Consider the following 12,917-nt stretch of genomic DNA (forward strand, 5'->3'; position numbering starts at 1 on the left):
AATAATTTAAACTACATATTCTTTGTCTAGTCTATCCTTCTATCTCCTGGAATCTGCCATCATAATTCTAACCTATTAAATCCAAGGCAGAAAAAAAAAAGCATGTCACTGAGATGGGAGGTAGTTACAAGAACACCTTACTAAGGCACGTCTGTTTCATTTACTTTTTTAGGATCCAATGATTTAATAAATTTGTAAAAAGGAATACACCAATAAACAATCAGGGTTTGTTTTTTTTTTAAACCAGACACAAAGAAGTAAGAAAACATGAGAATAGTAAATAAAAATTTTAAACTCAAGAGTTGTTTTAAATTGTTTTTAATGTTTATTTATTTTTGAAGGAGACAGACACAGAGTGTGAGTGGGGGAGGGGCAGAGAGAGAGGGAGACACAGAATCCGAAGCAGGCTCCGGGCTCTGAGCTGTCAGCACAGAGCCCGACACGGGGCTCGAACTCACAAAGTGGGAGATCACGACCTGAGCCGAAGTCGGAGGCTTAACCGACTGAGCCACCCATGGTGCCCCAAGAATTGTTTTTTTTTTTTTAATTTTTTTTTTCAACCTTCATTTATTTTTGGGACAGAGAGAGACCGAGCATGAACGGGGGAGGGGCAGAGAGAGAGGGAGACACAGAATCGGAAACAGGCTCCAGGCTCCGAGCCATCAGCCCAGAGCCTGACGCGGGGCTCGAACTCCCGGACCGCGAGATCGTGACCTGGCTGAAGTCGGACGCTTAACCGACTGCGCCACCCAGGCGCCCCTGCCCATCCTTCTTTGTAACACCAGCTTCTAGCACAGGGCCAGCTACATTGTAGGTATTCATCAGACATTATTGTAAAATGAATGATTAAGTCACCTCTACTATTCCTTCTCTGAACACCTATAAATTTGGTGACCACATTTTATAACCCTAATACTTAAAAATATAACTTCATACAATGGTTTGAGAGGGAGGGAGCCAAAACATAAGAGACTCCTAAAAACTGAGAACAAACTGAGGGTTGATGGGGGGTGGGAGGGTGGGGTGGGTGGGTGATGGGCATTGAGGAGGGCACCTGTTGGGCTGAGGACTGGGTGTCGTATGGAAACCAATTTGACAATAAATTTCATAATAAAAAAAAGAATCATATCAAAAAATACATAACTTCATGAAGGAATTTTGTCATTTGTCATCTCTAAGTGCATGAAACAGAACTATACTAGTTTCAACGTCAAGATTTCTGAGATGCTTCAATGGGCCGCTGGAGGTGATACGTGGTATCTGGAATAACTTAGAAAATTAGGATCTAAGGTTGCCAGAACTATGAAAGATGGAAACAGTGGTGGCTGTAAGTGTGTGGGGTAGATACCTATTTAACACTGGCCTCCTTCACCAACCACCACCCACTCTTATGTTTCAGTCTTTCTTCCACGGAAATGACAGAAGCATAACAACCCACCTACTGGTGACCTGACTAGCCCCGAATTACGGATCATTCTAGTGTAGGAGATAAAAAGCAACATTTTCCTGACAACACTGCCATACCTCTCTAGTCTGGATCAAATGAGAAAAAGGCTGTTGCAGATTCATGAAAAAAAAAATCTGCAACACTTATTTTCTGAGAACTACACTTTTTTTCCTTTTCCAGTCACACACATAAGCTCCAAACATGACTGTTAAATAAATCATTCAAAACTGACTTGGAAAAAAAAGTTTCTAGAGTGGACAAAACTTAATTGTATATTACATGAGAAATAGCAGAATTTATGGGGCTGAGTATACAGTATGATGCCATTTAGGGGCGAAAATTACATACGCATTTCCAATCACAGAAAAAGCGCAGAATAATCCACATGGGAGTATACACAGGGGCGTCTCAGTGAAGTGTACTTTTTTTTGCTTGTTGGAATTTTCTAAAGCTTGTAAAAGGAACCTATATTGCTTTATCGTTAGAAAGTAGGTGTGTGTGTGTATTTTAGCCTATGTGGATACTTGCCTTTAGTCTTCTTTCACAGTATTGAAATACATGGCTTAAAAAAGTTTACTTAAAAGTCATCTAAGCTCCTCGTCTAATTATACAGAATTTCATAGACTGTGTCAAAGTTAAAGCACATTTCTTTATTCTAGGCTGGGAAATGTCAAGAAGGAAGAAACTCAGCATTTTCATGAGTGTTTGGGAAACCAGAAGGAAAGCTTATCGACTTCATGTACCATAAAATTTGTAACATCACTCCTGAAGACTGTGCACCGTATGGATTTTAGTCTAGAAGATATCCAAAATCCTGAAGTACTCACCAGGATGCAATAATCAAATACATTATGACACGCATATCGCAGTTTTCCGTGAGCACACATCCCCGGTTTCACCAACGACCACCAATAATAAACACTTACTGAGTTCTTCCTAAGGATAAGCATTGGTGTGAGGAAAGATACATAAGCCAGTGTCCCTTTCTTCCAGGAAATATGCCATCAAGATAGGGGATTATTTCACATATGATACATACTCTTCAGGTTGCCCCTCATCCAAGCTACCAGTTTCCAGGTAAATAATTTTACATGCTTTATAATCCCTCTAATCCTAACTACTTTTGAGCTAGGGGCTATTCCCATTTAACAGGCCAGCAGACTAAGACGCACAGAGATTAAGCAGTTTGCGGAAAATCACAGAGCTGGGAAGTGGGAAGGCTAGGTCTGGAATGCAGTTCTACCAGTCTGCAGAAACTGTGCTGTGGAACCATTACCTTAGGACCCCCCCACCCCCACCCCCAAACATAGGCTGAAAACAAAGAGCCCCAGGCAGTAGGCAGTAAGGTGACTCGGAGGAAACCCAGACTACCGAGAGCCCGGAGAAGCAGAGGCAGCCCCACGGAATGAGCAGTACTTGACTGGAGTCTCCAAAGACAGAAACGCAGTATCAGGACAGAGCGGACCCCAGAGCAGGCACTGTTCCGTCCCGGATACAAATAAGGCTTGGACGTCCCTGAGTCCTCTTTTTTTTTTTTTTTAATTTTTTTTCAACGTTTATTTATTTTTGGGACAGAGAGAGACAGAGCATGAACGGGGGAGGGGCAGAGAGAGAGGGAGACACAGAATCGGAAACAGGCTCCGGGCTCTGAGCCATCATCAGCCCAGAGCCCGACGCGGGGCTCAAACTCCCGGACTGCGAGATCGTGACCTGGCTGAAGTCGGACGCTTAACTGACTGCGCCACCCAGGCGCCCCCCTGAGTCCTCTTTTATGAAGGATCGGGACACGCCGCCCAACCCACCAGAACGAATTTGACAGTATTTTATACTTAGAATGAGGTCTAAGCCATTCCACGTGAGGAAGGCATTCTTTCTTCCTTATCATTCATTACTGGCGCTGTTCCTCTCCCACCGTTCGGCAAGAATTTTGAAAAGGAGTAAGAAAAAAAAAATCGGTCCCTGAATAAAATCTAAGAGGACGATGAACTACTTAAAAATAAATAAATAAATAAATAACAGCACTCACTGAAGAGGAACATGTCTCTGGGTTAAGAAACTGGGCCAAACTCACAGAAGTAATTGTGTCACGGGTGTGGAACTCAATTTCAGTTTCTAAGTGGAAAAAAGCCACCAAAAAGAGGCGACAAGGGAATAAAACGAAATCTGACGAATCCATGAAGGAAGCCAATCAGTTAAGCCTTTAGCTTTTGCAGTTTAGTCACGTGTGGGGTCAAAACATTTACAGATCTTTCCCCCCCTCACAATAATGCACAACCAACAAGTCAAGAAATTGTGACTTGGCCTTGTTTTCTTCCCCCCAGACTATAATCGTATATATAGGTAAAGACACTTCCTGGGAAACGCTTAAAAACAGTTTCCCAATAAGAAAGAGAGGAAGGATGACCCTTACTTTGGCTCGTCTTTATCCTCAAGGATCCGATCTCTTTCTTGAGCCATGTGGTTCACTCCAATTTGGCACCTGCTACTCTGATGGGGCTTCTACACCACCACTCCAAGGCAAGGACTCTTTGGGAGGCCGCCCGTAATATACATGTTACCAAATCGGCACTCGGCCATCAGTCTTCCTTGTCAGATCAGCTGCGATGGGCGTCCCAGACGGCTCCATCACCTTTCACACTTTTCTTCACCCAAGTTTCCAGGACACCATACTGTCTTCGCCTTCCTACCTCCCTGGTTGCTCCTTCTCATTCCTCTTCCTGACCTCTTAACGTCACAGAGTGCTCCAAGGTTCATTTCTTACTCTTCCATTCTTGGCACACAGTCATGTGACTGACCCTTGCGTTGGTGGCACAGTGGTGAGCATAGCTGCCTTCCATGTGACTGACCCTTAGGGATCTCAAGGGTGCTCTTGATTTTAAACACCTTCCACAGGCAGAGGACTCCCAAGTGTGTATTTCCAACCCAGCCCCCTCTCATGAACTGCAGACTCAGGTATCTCACTGCTCACCTGATATCTCCACTTGAATGTCTAAAAAGGATCATGTGCCTAACATCCAAAATGGAGGAACTGATGCCCCCTAGGTCCACAAACCCAGCCAAAAAAAAAAAAAAATCTGACTGCACTCATAGATTTCCACATCTCAGGCGATGATGGCTGCTCTATTCCCCCGGTTCCTCAGGCCCCTAACCTTGGAATTATCATGTGACCATCTCAAATCTGTTGGCTCTACCTTCAAAATATAGAGTTTAACCACTTCTCCCCACCTCCAATGCGACCACCTTCAACCAAGCCATCACTATCTCTTATTGGACTGTCAGAAAGCCTCCTGACAGGTGCCCCTGCTTCTACGCCTGCCTCTCAGAGCCTACTGTCAACCCAGCAAGTGTGGTCCTTTTATGTGGATCCTGAGAAACTTAACAGAAGACCATGGGGGAGGGGGAGGAAAAAAAATAGGGAGGGAGCCAATCCATAAGAGACTCTTAAACTCTGAGAATAAACTGAGGATTGATGGGGGGTGGGAGGGAGGGGAGGGTGGGTGATGGACATTGAGGAGGGCACCTGTTGGGATGAGCCCTGCTTCCAATATGGAAACAAATTTGACAATAAATTTCATACTTAAAAAAAAAAACTTAGGACAGATCATGTCAATTGTGTGCACCAAGTTCCACAACGGCTCTCCATCTCTCATAATCAAAGCCAATGTTTTTCCACGGTGCACGAGACCCTACATCACGTACGTTTGCAACAATCCCTCCTCCTGTGCACCTCTCTAAGCCCCTCCGACTATCCTTCCCTTCAGTAACTCTTCTCCAGCCGCCCTGACCTCCGTACTGCTCCTCACTCTATATATTATGTACTTACTATGTTTGTGGTCACCTTTCCCTCTATCCTGTTAGAATGTAAACAGAACATGTGCTCTACAGGGGCCTGAGTCTCTGTTTCGTCCACTGATGTGTTCTAAGAGGCTAGCCAGCGTGAAGCACGTGATAGGTGCTCAAGTCAAAAGCGCTCAAAAAGTGAATTTCTAGTCTCTTAGCAAACTATAAAGAGTTCAGCCACACGGCCGGATTCCTTAAAAATAGTCTGTACCATTCGTTCATCCAATTATCCATCCAATAATCATCCATTCAATGTAAGTTTCAGCAACTATAATGTGCTCTGCACAGGCAGTAAGGACAAAAATAAAAGGCTGAGGCTTTGTTTATGCACATGGCAGAGAGACAAGAAACCACACAAATACGAGGCAACCTGTTAATGGACTTCACAGAAGGAAACACCAGGTAGAAAAGGATCAGAGAAGAAAGCCATCTCACTGACCAGGGCTGGAGAGGCGGGGGCCATCAGGGAAGGCTTTCCGGAACATGTACCTCTTGGACTAAGTTTTGAAGGGGTTAATGAGAGAAGGTTGGTACAGACTGTAGAGGAAGAAGGGAGTAAGAGCCACTTTCAGCAGAGGACACAGCTTGCCACAACACAGGCAGCAGATGGGAACGCGAAGCCCCGGGGGGCCTCAGGCAAGCTCAGTGTAGCTAGAGTCCTGGAATTCAGGAGATACATGGAGGTGGGGAGGTCTTCTTACACTCCCGCTGCATAATTTGATTTAACTCCCGCTGCATAATTTGATTTAATCCTGTAGTTGGAGGGTAGCATTTCATGCTGCATTTCAGAAATACCTCGTAGCAAGCAGTGTGGTAAAATGGGGCCTTGAGGAAGACTATATAGATAGGTATAGAATTTTAATTCAGAGTTAGAAACCCAGTAGAAATTGGCACGGTAAAGCGCAGCAAGAAGTGTGACTCTTTTTTTTTTTTAACGTTTATTTATTTTTGAGAGAGAGACAGAGTGTGAGTGGGGGAGGGGCCAAGAGAGAGGGAGACAGGGAGACACAGAATCCGAAGCAGGCTCCAGGTTCCAAGCTGTCAGCACAGAGCCCGACGCGGGGCTCGAACCCACGAACCGCGAGATCATGACCTGAGCCAAAGTTGGACGCGTAACTGACCGAGCCACCCAGGAGCCCCAAGAACTGTAATTCTTGACTCAAAGAAACCTGACAAGGATCATTCGTATTATTAGCATTTACTATTTTTTTCTTTTTCCCCAGAAGACTCAAAAGAAGAGAACATTCAAGAAAGATGCTCGAAAAAATTCATAAACCAGATCCTGATTCAACTCCAAATCCCCAAAGGAGTGGAGCAAAGACTCAACAAAGGTCCACGAAGAAAACCACCGTGAAGGTCGCTCTCCGGTCAACAAGGAGCTCGCAAGAGTCCAAGAGAGGGCTCACGTGCCAACAGAAATACCCAACCCATCCACCACCTTTCACTTGCACTCCTTCCCGAATATTCCCCATTTTCCCGTTCGGAAGATACCAACGCTCAACGGCCACCTGGCATTCTAGAATTCCCGTCATCCTCCCGGCACTCCAACAGCAAAACTGTTCCTTCTCCTTAAAGCGAGGGGGAGGGACCGCCCGAATCACAGGAACGGTTACCTCAACCAACCACTCTACTTTCAGAAGGCACAAAAGATCTTTCTCAATCGTCTTCTTTCACAACATGCCTTTGTGAGCCAAGCCCTAGATGTTAGTTTGGCTTGGAAGACCATTGTAGGCAACTGGAAACAACCCAGAACATCCCTGGCACTGATACAGAGCCGAACTTTCGCAGGTCCATAAACGCAATGAGGTTCTCTGTTTTCTGGTTTCAGTCCTAGGTTTTTTGTTAAGGAGGGATTTTCCATCTCCCTAAGCACTTCTTGCGGACGTCCATAAAAGAGAACTTGATTTCAGGCACAGAGAGGTTACTTCTCTTGTAGGGTAGCACTTGGAAATAGGAGGGGGAAACAAGAGGTAATCTAAAATGGGAAGAAAGCTAAATACGGCTCCAGGCACACAGATCAAGGGTCATAAAGTAGGTCAGGTGTGTGTGCTTCCGAACACGTGAATGTGTGCATGTGTTGTGTGCGTTAGGCTGGACATACACAAAACTTGAGTATTTGATGTTATCGGTCTATATTCTCTGTTACAAAATTATCTTCACAATCAAGCTACAGGACTAAAAGTCACTTCGGAAGTGTTTTCAGAGATTTGTTGAACTTCTGGGACACCCAAGTGGCTTGGCCGGTGGAGCATCCAACTCCAGCTCGGGCCATGAACTCACTGCTCCTGAGTTCGAGCCCCACATCGGGCTCTATGCTGACAGCTCAGAGCCTGGAGCCTGCTTTGGATTCTGTCTCTGTCTCTCTCTGTCCCATCCCCTGCTCGCACAAGCATGCTCTTTCTCTCTCTCAAACGTAAATAAACATTAAAAAAAAAAAAATTTGCTGAACTTCTAAAATGACAACTAATCCTTTAGAACAAACTATGCCTTTCAATGGTTTATTTCAAAATGTTTAGGGGCGCCTGGGTGGCTCACTTGGCTAAGCATCCGACCTCGGCTCAGGTCTGATCTCGCGGTTTGAGTTCAAGCCCCGCATGGGGCTCTATGCTGACAGCTCAGAGGCTGCAGCCTGCTTTGGATTTTACATCTCTTCCTCTGTCTGCACCTCCCTGGCTCTCAATCTCTCTCTCTCTCTCAAAAATAAATAAACATTAAAAAAAATAAAGAGGGGCGCCTGGATGGCTCAGTGGGTTAAGCATCTGACTTAAGCTCAGGTCACGATCTCACGGTTTGTGAGTTCGAGCCCCACCTGGGGCTCTGTGCTGGCAGCTCAGAGCCTGGAGCCTGCTTCGGATTCTGTCTCTTCCTCTCTTTCTGCCCCTCCCCCGATCATGCTTTGTCTCTCTCTCTCAAAAATGAATAAACGTTAAAAAAATTCAAAATGTCTAACGTAGGGACATGTCACCACGAAATGTGAAGTCTAAGCACAAATTCGAAAATGTATTGAAAGGCAAGTTTTCCTTTTGGGGTCCTTTCATTCAGCACTGATTTTCTATGAGGTGAAGTTAAAAAAAAATAATAAAGTTTCTCAGAGATTGCTCAATTGTTCTGAATTTAAATGTCTGCCCTCTGGGGAGAATTCTTGTAGAGAAAGAAGGCAAGCTTGTTATTAGGCAATAAAAGGTTTTGGATCCTCCTTTGAATCCTGCTTACTTTTCCCCTAAAAAAAGATACATTTTCCCCCATTCAGTAGGTTGCCTCGTCATTTTGTTGACAGCTTCCTTTGCTGTGCAAAAAACTTTATTTTGGTATGGTCCTGCCAGTTTATTTTTGCTTTTGTTTCTCTTGCCTGAGGAGACACATAAAAATGTTCCTATGGCCCATGTCAAAGAGATCACTGCCTATGGGGCCTTCTGGGAGTTTTGTGGTTTGCAAATGATGTATCTGGTAAGGGTTAATATCCAAAATATATAAAGAACTCATACAACGCGACACCAAAATAACATACAATCGGATTTAAAAATGGGCAAAGGACCTGAATAGATATCTTCCCCAAGCTGACATAGAGATGGCCAACAGACACGTGAAAAGATGCTCAACATCACTAATTATCAGGGAAGAGTAAACCAACACCATGAGGAGGTATCACCTCAACAGAATGGCTCCACTCAAAAAGACAAGAAATCATGTCGGTGAGGATGTGGAGAAACAGGAACCCGTGAGCGCTGTTGCTGGGAATGCAAACTGGTGCAGTCACTGTGGAAAAGAGTATGGAAGTTCCTCAAAAATTTTAAATGAGAATTATAATCCAGGGTTTCCCCTACTGTGTAGCTGCCCCAAGAAAACAAAAACACGAATTCAAAAGAATATACGTACCCCCGTGTTTATTGCCGCATTATTTACAAAAGTCAAGAGGTGGAAACACCTCAAGTATCCGTCGACAGAAGAACGGGTGAGGGCGATGTGGTATGTACAATGGAATATGACTCCGCCATAAAAATGAAGGAGATCTTGCATTTGCAACAACATGGATGGACCTAGAGGGTATAAGACTAAGTGAAATAAGCCAGAGACAAATAACATATGATTTCACTCCTATGTGTTATTTAAGAAAGAAGACACACGAAGAAGCCAACACAAAAACCAGACTCTTAAATACAAAGAACAAACTGGTGGCTCCCAGGAAGGCGGTGGGTGGGGGATGGGTGAAACAGGTAAAAGGGATTAAGAGCACGCTAATCTCGAAGAGCACTGATATATAGAATGGTTGAATCGTTATATTGTGTCCCTGAAACTACTAAAGCACTGTATGTTAATTATATTTCAATTTACACAAGGAAAAAATACACATTTCTAACCTACAGGGCTAATGGGGGGGGGGGGGGGGACATCAAAATGGTCTTGGTTTTGTTGACCTAAATGATAATCTAAGGACAACCAAAGATACTGTATAATTCAAATATAACAAAGCATATATATATATGAGAGAGTGTATATACAAATATGTGTGTGTGTGTGTGTGTGTGTGTTTAAGGAAACAGTCTAAAATTTATTTTGTTTGGGGTTTCCTATTTCAAATAGCAAATCAGTTAAGAAATATGTAAATCCTAATTTCTTTCTATACTAATTTACTTTTAACTATTACTAAAGAAAACAATTCTGAGCGTCCTCGACTATGATAACAACGTCTAACGCCATCATTTTACATCAACATATCATTTGATTCAACATACAAGGGGCAGCGCTAGCCAGCTGGAAACGTGCTTTATCTCAAGTAAGGAAAAATTCTGTATGTAAGACAAAAACAAAAAAAAAGACCTAAATTCAAAAGGAAAAAAAAAAAAAAACGAAAGAATATAGGCTTGAGAAAATGTACTTGTTTTTCTCATCTCTTGTATGAAACATACATACAAAGCACTGGAAATAGTGTCTAGGGGCTCAATTTAGCACTCAATAAATGAGTGCTAATTCTTATTAATTATCATTACAGGCAATGGTTCATGTTAGCAGGCCATCTTCCATTTTCCCACTGGGGAAGGCAAGCAGTACTGAAGGGATCCCAATCTTGCGAAAATCTTCGCTGTAAAGGATGCTAGCCCTATTTCCCAGGGGTGGGCAATACACTGAAAAAAACTGCTCAAGATTTCTCAAATGCAGAAGCAAGAGAAGGTAATTACAGAGGATCAGTGTTTCTGATCCGTCAAGGAAGGGCTATCGCCTAAAAAAGAGAGATAAGGCTTGTTCTGCCTTTTCCAGAGCCACAGCCTTGAATTGAACGGTGAGAGTTACAAAGGAACATGGTGGTTACAAGAAAGACTCTCCAACATGGAAAACACTCAGCTCATAAAAGGATGGGATGCCCTGAATAGAGAGCATACTGTTACCGGTGTGAATGCAGGAGTTTCCCCAGGCCAGGGAGATCAAGAAAAGCTTCCTTGGCACATCCTCTCTAGATGACAATCAGGACAACCACCACAGCCACGGGGATAATGACAGCTGACACTTCTAAAGAAACTGCCCAGCACTGCTCCACTTTAGATATACGCACCCATTTAATCCTCACCACCGCCACTGGGCTCCACAGCCTGTGCTCTTAACCGCGACTATACGCTGCCTACCTCCCACATTTAGAAACCTGAGCACTAACCTCTCTCCCTCATTTATAAAACGAGGATAACAGCATTTATCTCAGATGATAGTGATAAGGAGTAAATGAAATAGATTTGTTTGGTACCTAGAATAGTGCCTGCCACATAGCAAGTACCTTATATACAATTGTGTGTGTGTGTGTGTGTGTGTGTGTGTGTGTGTGTGTGATTTCAGCTTTTAAGAAAGTTTTCTACTTGGATGCCAAGTTAGGGGAGGAATAAAGAACTGGCCTGGCTACAGTGAGCAATGTGACTTAAATTGTTTATTTATTTATTTTTGTAAGTGCAACTCAAGCCTTGCTGATTTAGGATCGATTCTCTAACACAACAAAATGAGCCGTGAAAAATACGGGCGAAGCTGAAGCGAGAGTTGTGCAGTGAGGTCCGATTCTCTGTGTGCACTGCCATGGCTGATGGTAAGCGAGGCCGTGAAGAGAGGGGCCTCATCCATCACCCACTGCTGACTTCTCTTACCATCCTCAAGGCCCCGGCCAGCAATTCAGTTACACTTTTAGCAGAAGCTTTAATTGCGTCAAACACTGGACTCAACCCAGATCTACTTAACCAATGCCCAAACCTAGGTCAATCCAATCCATTTCTTTTGCACCTGCCATCCAACTGCAACCAGCCATCCAATGTGGCCTCATAAACCTTCCTCTTGACCTTAAGTCACTGCTTTATGGAATTTCACAGAGGCAACATTAAATCTTTCCTTTGCTCAAGCTTCTGAATCTACTCCCGCCCGCCCCTGAATATCCTAGACTACTTGATAACTGGAAAAAAAAGAAGCAATCAGATACAAGTTCTTTCTACTTTTCAGACACCTTCCTCCCCACCCATAAACTTCTGCAATAGCAAATCAATTTGGCAGGTACTGGTATCTTTGCCTAGCCTTTCTGCTCTCCTTTCTGTCTTCAGACCTCCTTTCTCAGGCCAACCCCTTCTTCTATTCACTGATGCTACTCAGGAAATAGAAGTTACATCTTCCTTGGTTTGTTGTTCTGGCAACTATTCCCGTCTCCCACCTCTCTCTTGGATCTTCAAACGTTTCCTACTCTTCTATAAACATGGCTATACAAAAAAAAAAAAATATCCCTAATTCTGTTTCCCTTATAAGCCTTGACACTTTCTCCGACCTTACTGCCAAATATCTAAGTGTGGTCTCTTGCTGTAGGAGTGTGACCTGTTGACCTAATGTAATAAATGTGAATCAGTGGAACGCAACGCGATACAGATTATTCTTGATTATAAGCAATCTTTTAAGTATGTTTAAAGGTTGTGACACCCAACATCTGCGTATTTGGTGACCGTTCATTATTTTTTCCATTTTCATTGTTTTTCACAAATATAATAAAGGGAACTATACCACAGACGTTTCTTACATAAGACTGAACTTTAACTAAATGTTGATAGGTGCTTTGGGACTTCGAGCACAAAGTTGATAGCACAGCAATACTAATACCTTAAACATGTTTCTTTGAAGGATAATTCTTACATGAGCTAAGTCCTCACATTTTACAAAGTAATGACTAACGTTACGAACAAGAATGTGATCATGTAAATGGTCTCTATAAACTCTTAGAGCTACATCTGATTTAAAATTTACCAACCATATAGAAAAATAAGCTTAGAGAAATAAAGGTTTCCCTATACTTTCAGGAAAAACAATCTGGCAAAAGGACCATAAAAAAGCAGAGAAGATGCTGTCTTTAACAAGAAAGCAGGCCAGTGAGAATGGGGTACAGAAAACAAGGGGACAGAGCACCAAGGGTCAGATCCCTTAGGGCCTCCTAGGCCAGAATCAATACAATTTGGTACACCAGGAAGCAAATGAAAAGCTTTAAGCTAGGGGATGGAAGGATCACATGTGCAATTTTAAAAGGATTACTGTAGTTGCTTGCTGTATGGAGAACGAATGGATAGCCAACCAGAGTGAGTGGTGTAGGGACAAGTGGGAATTAGGAGGCTACTTGGGAAGTCTA

At 43.3% G+C, this 12,917-nt stretch overlaps 1 protein-coding gene across 2 annotated transcripts in view; it reads right to left on the minus strand.

Annotated features, from left to right (window-relative positions):
- PIP5K1B (phosphatidylinositol-4-phosphate 5-kinase type 1 beta) overlaps window positions 1-12,917 on the minus strand; it is a 314,990-nt gene that overhangs the window by 216,757 nt on the left and 85,316 nt on the right. The window lies entirely within an intron of this gene.

This window comes from Prionailurus viverrinus, chromosome D4 (assembly GCF_022837055.1).
Source record: "Prionailurus viverrinus isolate Anna chromosome D4, UM_Priviv_1.0, whole genome shotgun sequence".
Classification (NCBI taxonomy): Eukaryota; Metazoa; Chordata; class Mammalia; order Carnivora; family Felidae; genus Prionailurus; species Prionailurus viverrinus.